A 6993-nucleotide genomic window follows, 5' to 3' on the forward strand; every position below is an offset into this window, starting at 1 on the left:
ATGAAATACAGGTTTTTCACCAAGAGAGAAAGAAGTTACAAAGTAGGAAAAAGGAAAGGCTAAAATAAACACTGTGCTATTGTGTTGCAATTGGAGCTATTGCTATAAACTAATAAATTTTAATATATGGACAGGTATAGATATATAGATGTATGTGTGTTTATGTATTGTATGTATGTGTGATCAATGCATGTTTTTCCTGGCTTTTTCTGCTTACGAGAGCCAAAAAGCTGTGACATCATAGTAGTAATATGTACAACCAGCACACCTGTATTATGTATACCTGTTGTAAATACCATTCCCCAATAAAAGGAACCAAGGCTTTTTAGAGTAATGGTTGAATCTAGGGCTGGAGCAGGGAAAATACTCAATGTAACTGTAATGTCTTGTGGGACCAGAAAATAAGGAAACATTTAAAACATGGTAGGAGTATGTCAAAAGAACATAGAGGCTGGGGTGCCCGCTGACCCAGTCGGTAGAGCGTGTGACCCTTGATCTCGGGGTCATGAGTTCAAGCCCCATGTTGGTGTAGAGATTATTTAAAAATAAAATCTTAAAAAAAAAAGGAACATAGATGCTAATTTGAAGGGATATCCACTGACCAAATCTGGGACAATTTAAGACAAAATAAATAACAATAGTGATGAGTTCTATCCCATGAAATAAAATAAATACCCATAAATCTATACTGATATAAATAAATAATACAATATATAAATGATTGGAGAAGAAGGGACAGCTCTTCCTCAATGTATAGTTTCAGTAAATATTGAAATAATGAAGGAAATAGAAAAAGTGCCATTTAGCAAATACCACCTCAATCTGATTTTTTAGTGTTGACAGTTACATAAGGTTATATAGTTATATAAAATGCTAACATTTGGGAAAGCTGGGTGAAGTGTATACATGAACTCTGTATTATTTTTGCAACAATTTTGTGAAGCTAAAATTATTTCAAAGTAAAATGGAAGAAAAGATATGTAGGGGGAAAAAAGTTTTAAAAAACGAAAGAAGCTAGTGTAAGATAGGGCTGAGTTTTGAAGGATTAGTAGGACTTAGTTTTGGACATACTGAGTTTTGATTCAGTGGGTCACTAAAGTGGGACAGACTAGAAAGCAGTTGCATATATGACATCAGGACTAAAGACACACTGAAGAGTTCTTGACTCCTTAGGGGGATAGTAGGAACCAAAGGGTCAAACAAAATCAACCAGGAAGAAGCATGCAAGGAGGAGTATGGAAGACTGAGTCATAGAGAATACTGACTGAAAAGAATTAGCAAGAAAACAGTTAAGGATATGGAAAGAGGTAGCATAAAAACGCAGACTTTAAAGAAAGAGGAAGTTATCTGCTTGCCAAAAGTTTCAGGGGAGAAAAGAAAAAGAGGGAAAGGACAAGGAAGAAAGAATGAGGAGACATGCTCTTAGATATACTGTGGCTAAATTTCTAAATTTCAAGGATAAGAAGAAAATTTTACAAGGATCCCAACAGAAACACTTTTTAAAAAGCCCATTTAAGCTATAAAATTTGCATCTGACACAGGAATGCGAAGATATTGGGTAATTAGCTATAGATTACTGAGACCTAAGGATTGTGTTTTAAGAAAACTATATCCAGCTGAGATATAATTTATCTGTCAAATGAAAGAGGAACATTTTGGGCATAAAAGGATTTAGCAGGTCTACCAGCCAAATTATTTATCTGAGAAAATGTTCCAGAAAGCATTCTAACAGTGAAAAATTAAACACAGATCTCACAGTAGGAAGACAGATACAAGATACGTGAAAGAGTGTTAAAATTTTTTTTGCAATTTATTTCTGAACGGATTATAAAGTTAATAGGATTATTTAATACATGTGTTAAGTATTTGTGAAATTGGAAAATAGGTAAAAGGAATAATATAATAATAGTATAGAACCAAAACTTTCAGAGAAAATGGCGTCCACGGATTACAGTACCTACAGCCAAGCAGCAGCCCAGCAGGGCTACAGTGCATACACTGCCCAACCCACTCAAGGATACGCACAGACCACCCAGGCATAAGGGCAGCAAAGTTATGGAACCTATGGACAGCCCACTGATGTCAGCTATAGCAGGCTCAGACCACTGTGACCTATGGGCAGACCACCTATGCAACTTCTTATGGACAGCCTCCCGCTGGTTATACTGCTCCAGCTGCCCCCCAGGCATACAGTCAGCCTGTCCAGGGGGACGGCACTGGTGCTTACGATACCACCACTGCTATGGTCACTACCACCCACGTCTCCTATGCAGCTCAGTCTGCTTACGGCACTCAGCCTGCTTACCCAGCCTATGGGCAGCAGCCGGCAGCCACCACACCTACAAGACCACAGGATGGTAACAAACCCGCTGAGACTAGTCAACCTCAATCTAGCACAGGACGTCACAACCAGCCCAGCCTAGGATATGGACAGAGTAACTACAGTTATCCCCAGGTACCTGGGAGCTACCCCATGCAGCCAGTCACAGCACCCCCATCTTATCCTCCTACCAGCTACTCCTCTACACAGCCGACTAGTTATGATCAGAGCAGTTACTCTCAGCAGAACACCTGTGGGCAGCCGAGCAGCTATGGACAGCAGAGTAGCTATGGTCAACAAAGCAGCTATGGGCAGCAGCCGCCCACTAGTTATCCCCCACAAACTGTATCCTACAGCCAGGCTCCAAGTCAATATAGCCAACAGAGCAGCAGCTACCAGCAACAGAGTTCATTCCAACAGGACCACCCCAGTAGCATGGGTGTTTATGGGCAGGAGTCTGGAGGATTTTCTGGACCAGAAGAGAACTGGAGCATGAGTGGCCCTGACAACCGGGGCAGGGGAAGAGGGGGATTTGATCGTGGAGGCATGAGCAGAGGTGGGCGGGGAGGAGGGCGGGGTGGAATGGGCAGCGCTGGAGAGTGAGGTAGCTTCAGTAAGCCTGGTGGACCCATGGACAAGGACCAGATCTTGATCTAGGCCCACCTGTAGATCCAGATGAAGACTCTGACAACAGTGCAATTTATGTGCAAGGCTTAAATGACAATGTGACTCTAGGTGACCTGGCAGACTTCTTTAAGCAGTGTGGAGTTGTTAAGATGAACAAGAGAACCAGACAACCCATGATCTTTATCTACTTGGACAAGGAAACAGGAAAGCCCAAAGGTGATGCTACAGTGTCCTATGAAGACCCACCAACTGCCAAGGCTGCCATGGAGTGGTTTGATGGGAAAGATTTTCAAGGGAGCAAACTTAAGGTTTCTCTTGCTCGGAAGAAGCCTCCTATGAACAGCATGTGGGGTGGTATGCCTCTCCGTGAGTGCAAAGGGATGCCACCGCCACTTCGTGGAGGTCCAGGGGGCCCAGGAGGTCCTGGGGGCCCCATGGTCGCATGGGACGCCGTGGAGGAGACAGAGGTGGCTTTCCCCCAAGAGGGCCCCGGGGTTTCCGAGGGAACCCATCCGGAGGAGGAAATGTCCAGCACCGAGCTGGAGACTGGCAGTGCCCAATCCAGGGTGTGGAAACCAGAACTTCGCCTGGAGAACAGAATGCAACCAGTGTAAGGCCCCGAAGCCTGAAGGCTTCCTTCCACCATCCTTTCCACCCCCGGGTGGTGACCATGGCAGAGGCGGCCCTGGTGGCATGCGGGGCAGAAGAGGCGGCCTCATGGACCGCGGTGGTCCCGGTGGAACGTTCAGAGGTGGCCGTGGTGGAGACAGAGGCCGGGGCAAGGACCGAGGTGGCTTTGGTGGAGGAAGACGGGGCGGCCCTGGTGGGCCCCCTGGACCTTTGATGGAACAGATGGGAGGAAGAAGAGGCGGGCGCGGAGGACCTGGAAAAATGGATACAGGTGAGCACCGTCAGCAACGCAGAGACCGCCCTACCAGACGCAGAGACCCCGCAGAGCTGCATTGACTACCAGATTTATATTTTAAACCAGAAAATGTTTTAAATTTATAATTCCATATTTATAATGTTGGCCACAACATTAAGATTATTCTTTGTCTGTACTTTAGTATTTTTCACCATTTGTGAAGAAACATTAAAACAAGTTAAATGGTAGTGTGCCGAGTTTTTTTCCCCTTCTTTTAAAGATGGTTATTTAACTAAGACTGAACAATGGGAACCCCTTGTGAGCATGCTCATTATCATTGTGGAGAACGAAGAGGGCCTCTAACTGTAACAATGTTCATGGTTGTGATGTGGGGTTTTTTGTTTTAAATAAAATTCCAAATGTTTATAAACAGTCGGAAAAAGAAACTTTCTTAATGTCTCTGGAAAGCTGAGATTTGAATAAGGATGAGGAAAATGGGAAACAGAAGCTTTCATTGTGAAGGAATGAGGCACATGCATAGGAGCAATAACACAGACCGTATCTTGAGGGCATTACTGATCCTCATATTTATATCATTACAGGTTATTTGTAAAATACAAAAGTTTTAAAAATGTTTGGATGCCAGTGATGGGAAAATAAGCAGAAACTTTTTTTTTAAGATTTTATTTATTTATTTATTTATTTATTTATTTATTTATTTATTTATTTGACAGAGACACAGCGAGAGAGAGAGAGAGAGAGAGAGAGAGAGAGAGGGAGGGAACACAAGCAGGGGCAGTGGGAGAGGGAGAAGCAGGCTTCCCGCTGAGCAGGGAACCCGATGTGGGGCTTGATCCCAGGACCCTGAAATCATGACCTGAGCTGAAGGCAGACGCTTAACGACTGAGCCACCCAGGCGCCCCCAGAAACTTTTTTTTTTAAGATTTTATTTATTTATTTGAGAGAGAGTGAGCACAAGCAGAGGGAGGGTGCAGAAGGGGAAGGAGAAGCAGACTCTAGCTGAGCAGGGAGCCCCAGGGAGGGCTTATATAACAGAGACTCTTAATAATACTATCAAATTAATAAGAAAAATAAAGTTAAAATTTCCCCAACTTGGCAAAAGGCAAGAAGAGGAAAAAATAAACATGGAAAGAGAGGCCTGACTTCCTTCCTAGAATTCAATAACTTTCCTTAGTCCATTTTAAAAAAAGAAGTAAAAATGTAGGTGTAGAAATGAGTAGCAAAAAAAATTTTTTTTTTTGAAGAGAAGAATGGTAATTTTTTGAAACAATTTTGATTGTTCATCTGCTCAGGATTATTTATTCCTTATATGTGGGCATATTTCTTATATTCCTCTCCCCCATCTGTTTTATTACTCTACAAAACCATATTATTTTGCATTCTAAGGAAATAAATATTATTTCCTATGGCTCAAAAGTGTGAAAAAATTGTTGTTTTGTAAATCCCCATTAAAGGATTCATTAATATTAGTCTTTTCTTGTTTTAAAATATAGACGTGCTTCTTCTTTATGCTGTTGCTTTGACTATTTCCCATTACTGGTTCACATAAATCCTTGAAGGTTGACCCTATCTTTCACTGATTCTGTATCTGCAACTCTGGTAAACTTTTGATAGATATATGACTCTATGAAGAGACTTTTCAGAAGTGGGAACTTGAAATATAAGATCTTCATGATTCTTATTTTAAAAGAATGCAATTCTTCGTTATAATAACAAAATACACATTTGAATACACAATATATTTGTAAAATATAAACAAGTAAATGTAATGTAAAGTAAGATTTAAAGAAATATATGTATTAAACTGGTTATCAGTTAGCCTTATTTCCTCCCTAAATTCAACTGCTAACTAAAGTGCTCATGTAAATTCTGCCTAAGAGAAAAAATTTGAGCTTATCTTACTTAAATTTGAATATCCAAGATTTTCTCCATAATTTCAGTATGTTGTTCTCACTTCCTCTTCAGAGCAGATATCTTCCCTTGCAGAGCTAAAAGTAACTTCAATTATTCCAACCAACCCTGTTATTCTTCAACTGGTATGAACTGCTTTGCTCCAAACTGAGCTTTAACAAAGACCCGAATTGGGCATTTCAGCCTATCATTCCTCATCCCAGGAAATCTCTCAATGAAATTAAGAGCTCCATGAGAGAAGGTATTGTAACATATTTTATTTATGCCTCCACTTCTTGCACAGTGCTTGGCAAAGAGAGAGGAGTCAACAAATGTTTAATGAATGATTGAACAAATGAATAAGTGAATAAAGAAATCAAATAATAGATTTAAAATTCCAGTACCTGTTTTTAGCTCCTCTCCTATCTGTCAGAGTTCAGAAATAGAAGAGAAATAGGACTCTATTTTAAAAAGCCTTTAGTTAGTTTTCTCCCATTTAAGAGATGAGAAAAATTGCTTCCTTACAATAAGTTGTTTAACTTAAATAGCCTCTTATTAAGCTGTGTTAACAGTGTCCCAGCAGTGTTTTTTTCATCTATATGCCAAAACTCTGAAGTGTTGATAAATGTCATAAAAGAAGCTTATTTTTTTGTGTGTGGTCAATTTTTTCCCCTCTGAACAGTGTGAATCATAATTTATGAACAACAGAATGGAGTTAATTCACATGTTTATTGATAGGAGTTTTTGCTATTTTGCCCTTAGTATTTGTGTAAGTTTTCTTTAGATCCTGTAACAAAGTACCACAGACTTAGCAGTTTAAAACAATACAAATTTACTATCATATAATCTCTAGGTTGGAAGTCTGACATGGGTCTCCCTGGGCAGGAATGCTTTCTGGTGCCTCTGGGAGGAGCAATACTGCATTGCTCTGATTCTTCTGTTACATCTTTCTGTGCACAGCTGGGAAGAGTTCTGAGCTTTTAAGGACTCCTATGATTCCAGTAGGACTCCTGGGTAATCAGGCTAATCTCCCCAGCTGAAGATTCATAACCTTAATCATATCTCAAGTTTCTTTTGCTGTGTAAGGCAATATATTCACAGGCTCAGGGGATGAGGGCATGGACATCTTGGGGGATAGGTATTATTCTGATTATCAAAGTATTTTTTAGAAATTTTAGAGACCTATTAGAGAAGATGGACAAAGATTCCAGTGCTTGTACCCCTGAAGGATAAAAGAGGGTAAAATTGCAAGAAATAACCTTTGCCCCCT

The 6993-nt window shown here is 40.6% G+C and overlaps 1 pseudogene; it reads left to right on the plus strand.

The window, feature by feature from the left end:
- Nucleotides 1-1899: 1899 nt before the first annotated feature.
- Nucleotides 1900-4195, plus strand: LOC123854126 (RNA-binding protein EWS-like; annotated as a pseudogene).
- The last annotated feature ends 2798 nt before the right edge of the window (nucleotides 4196-6993 follow it).

The sequence above is a fragment of the Mirounga angustirostris genome, unplaced genomic scaffold (genome assembly GCF_029215605.1).
Source record: "Mirounga angustirostris isolate CCGP_5_RB_7025 unplaced genomic scaffold, mMirAng1.0.hap1 SCAF_7, whole genome shotgun sequence".
In the NCBI taxonomy this organism is placed as follows: domain Eukaryota; kingdom Metazoa; phylum Chordata; class Mammalia; order Carnivora; family Phocidae; genus Mirounga; species Mirounga angustirostris.